At 34.4% G+C, this 3,736-nt stretch overlaps 1 non-coding gene across 1 annotated transcript; it reads left to right on the top strand.

The window, feature by feature from the left end:
- The first annotated feature begins 203 nt into the window (after positions 1-203).
- On the top strand, positions 204-310 carry LOC121210541 (small nucleolar RNA R71). The gene has a single exon (XR_005905659.1). It is a non-coding gene; the product is annotated as a small nucleolar RNA R71 (small nucleolar RNA).
- The last annotated feature ends 3,426 nt before the right edge of the window (positions 311-3,736 follow it).

Here is a 3,736-nt window from a genome sequence, read left to right as displayed (position 1 = left end):
CTTCATGAACTCTGGCTACACGTCTTCCTGGAGTTGTTCGATTTGTTGGCCATTGATAGTTATTGCTTGCGATCCTCTCGATGATCTCATAAGCCTCATTATAAGACTTAGACAAAATTGCACCATTCGCAGAAGCATCTACCATCAATCTTATATGTGCATTGAGACCATTATAGAATGTCCCCAACTGGATACAATGAGGAATCCCATGATGAGGACACTTACGAAGTAACTCCTTGAATCAGTCCCAAGCCTCATACAAAGACTCATCATCCAATTGTTGGACAGTTGTGATCTCGTTCCTCAACTTAGCATTTTTGCTAGGCGGGAAATAATTAACCAAAAATCTCTCTGCTAATTCTTGCCATGTAGATATAGAACTAGGTGGCAATGAATTGAGCCATGCTCATGCTCGATCTCGCAATGAGTATGGAAACAACTTCAACCTTAGTGTGTCTTCAGTCACACCGACTATCTTGAATAAGTCACTCACCTCCATAAACAATCGAAGGTGGAGATGTGGATCTTCCATGGGCATGCCACTAAATTTGCCCACCGTTTGTATCATTTGAAACATCACTGGCTTCAATTCGAATTGGGTTTCCTCAATATTTGGCCTTCTAATTCCTGGATTTAACTAATTGAAAAAGAGCACAGCATATTGTCTGATGCATCAATCCTTATCATCAGCAATAAGGATAGGATTTCGTACATATTCGGCTTTATTACCTTGGTCCTGATTTTGATTTCCAAGGTCCATCTCATTCTGTCTCTAAGCTATTTGTTCATGTCTTCTTTTTCTAAAAGTTCACTCAATTTCAGGGTCTACTGGGAGTAAATCGATAATCTGATCTATGCTCAGAAACACCTAGAAAGAAAATTACAAAATTAAAAAGAATAAGTTAGTACTGTTAGAAACAACCAAATTGAAATTAAATAATTTCACAAAAAATGACTATGGCAACAGTTGATAATCCCCGGCAACGGAGCCAAAAACTTGTAACGCTCGGGTTTGTGCAGTGTACACAGTCGTTATCAAGTAATAAGTAAGTATCAAGTTATCGTCTCCACAAGGATTGTATTTGTGCTAAGTCACTTAATTTGTAAAAGTGTATGAACAATTTGATAAATAAAAACAATATAATTGAGAAGTGATGAAAAATTAAGTATATGAAACTAAATGCAATGATCCCTAATGCAATTTATCCTAAGTATGAAAACTATATGAATGAGATAGATTTTAGCAGAATTAACACAATAAGTAACAATTATAACATAAATAAGCTAGGATAATTACTTTAATTAAACTTAAATTTTTATCAACATGCTTATTAATATTTGAAAAAACATTCCATGGCAACTTGATCTTTCATGAGTTTGGAAACCACGTTAGGTCCTTCCAGAATCCTGTACTTAATAAATACGCATTTTAATGATCCTTATTTACTAAGGGTTTCTCAGTATTCGTGCAAGGTAGCAGGGACGTGTTAGGCTTAAAACAGTTTAATCACACAAATCTAAAAACTATGTAGATAACAGAGCTTGGTTAGGGATGTTATGCAACCTGCAATTTAATCGGGTTAGGATCTAAATTGAGCATGCACATTTCAATTATGCGTCCATTACCCATCATCTGGTAAGGATCGCTCAGCTAATTCAAGTACATTTCAATCACATATGAATGAAATACAAACTTGATTTTAATTGAAAACATGATCGATTGAGGGACAAATATTATAAGCATGAATCAAATAATTATTATTAAATCAAAGCAATCATCTTAGCTTAAATAAAATTAAGCTATCATTGTTGTAAACAAGAACAAAGAACACATAGCAAACATTCTTGAATTAAATTAAAGTAAGAAAGATTAAACCCAATTTAGACTGGCTGTTACCCAAGACTCTGACTGATTAGGGCTCCTTCGTTCCTTCACTTTGCTCCTTTGCTGATGGCTCTCCGAGGTGGCTGACCAAGGGTTCTTTAAGAGGCTAATTTGCTCAAAATCTTTATGCAAAGATGATGATAGGTGTGAGGGCTAAGAAAGCTAAGAGAATTAAGAGAGGAGAGAATGATGAATGAGTGAGGGATGATTGAAAAAGTGAGAAAAGGGCTCTTATTTATATGTGAGGCATGGGAGCTAGTTTGCTAAAAATAGGAGTGTTCATTTTTCAAAACTCCTTCCAAGGGTGGCTAGCCATGAATTGAGGGAATGTGGCTGATTTTGCTTGATTCTTGGTCAATTTAAGTGCCACAACAACTCAAGACTAATACTCGGTCACTAGCAAATCTTCGGGCAAATCTTTAATTTCTTCAACTCTTTAAGGACCTTATGTAATTAAACCAAAAGATGGTTTATGAACCTCCATATTCAGACAAATTTTGGGTTGACTTGGCCCTCCATTTGGACGATTTTGTAATCAAATTAAAACTCTCAAACCTGTCCAAAAATAAATCAATAAGTTGGAGGACCAAAGAATTAAATTTTACCAACTTAATTAAATTAATTAAAACCCAAATTATTAGTGAAATATTTTAAAATGAATTATTAAATATAATTTTATATTTTATTATTTAATTTAATCATGCGTGGCCCATTTTATGTCATAAAAATAGAATATGCTCAATTTAATATAAAATAAGCCATTTTATGCATGAAAACTATATAATAAAGTATAAAATCACATTTTAATAATTTCTATGTTCTGTTTTCATATTTTCACATATTTCATTAATTTATTAAACAATTACTTGGTTTTAATAACAAATTTAAGTAAAAAGGTAGTAATTTATATAGGAAAAATCCTATATATTTTTTAGTTTACAATACATGAAATACATTATGAATCTTTTCTAGCCCAAATGGCAACAACAATCTGTAAGCAACCAGCCCGATACGCTCAAAATCTCATACAGCCCAATGAATCTCAGACTCAATTTGCCTTTACGACAGAATCGGAGTATTTTCTTCCACGGTGAGACTTTCAAAAACACTTTGTCTCCAATCTAAAACTCAATATCTTTCCGTTTCAAGTCTACATATGATTTCTAACGATCTGACGCTGCTTTCAGACTATCGCGAATCACTTTCACTTTCTGTTCAGTTTCTTTGATCAAATCAACCCCGTGTATCTTATTCTCACTGAGCTCAGTCCAATACAAAGGTGTTCAGCATTTGTTACCATACAAAGCTTCGTAAGGTTTCATTTTTATACTTGATTGAAAGCTATTATTATACGCAAATTTAATTAATGGCAAGTATCATTCCCACGTACCTTCGAACTCAAGAATGCAACATCTCAACATATTATCGAGTATCTAAATAATCCACTCGGATTGACCATCTATTTGCAAATGAAAAGCAGTACTGAAATGTAGCTTCGTACCTAATGCATCTCGCAGCTTCTTCCAAAACCGCGATGTGAATCTCGGATCTCTATTCGAAACAATAGAAATAGGTACTCCGTGCAATCTTACAATCTGTGAAATGTACAATTCCGCAAGTTTATCAAGGAATGAAATAAGCCGATTTAGTCAATCTATCAACAACTACCCAGATTGCATCTTTCTTACTCGGTGACAAAGGCAAACCCGATACAAAATCCATCGTGATTCAGTCACATTTCCATTCGGGAATCATAATCGGCTGCATTAACCCAGACGGTACCTGATGCTCAGCTTTGACTTGCTGATAGGTTAAACACTTCAAAACAAATTCAGAGATATCGCACTTCAT

The sequence above is a fragment of the Gossypium hirsutum genome, chromosome A11 (genome assembly GCF_007990345.1).
Source record: "Gossypium hirsutum isolate 1008001.06 chromosome A11, Gossypium_hirsutum_v2.1, whole genome shotgun sequence".
Taxonomy (NCBI): domain Eukaryota; kingdom Viridiplantae; phylum Streptophyta; class Magnoliopsida; order Malvales; family Malvaceae; genus Gossypium; species Gossypium hirsutum.
The sequence above is the reverse complement of the archived record's forward strand: the minus strand, read 5'-3'. Positions and strand labels throughout refer to the sequence as shown.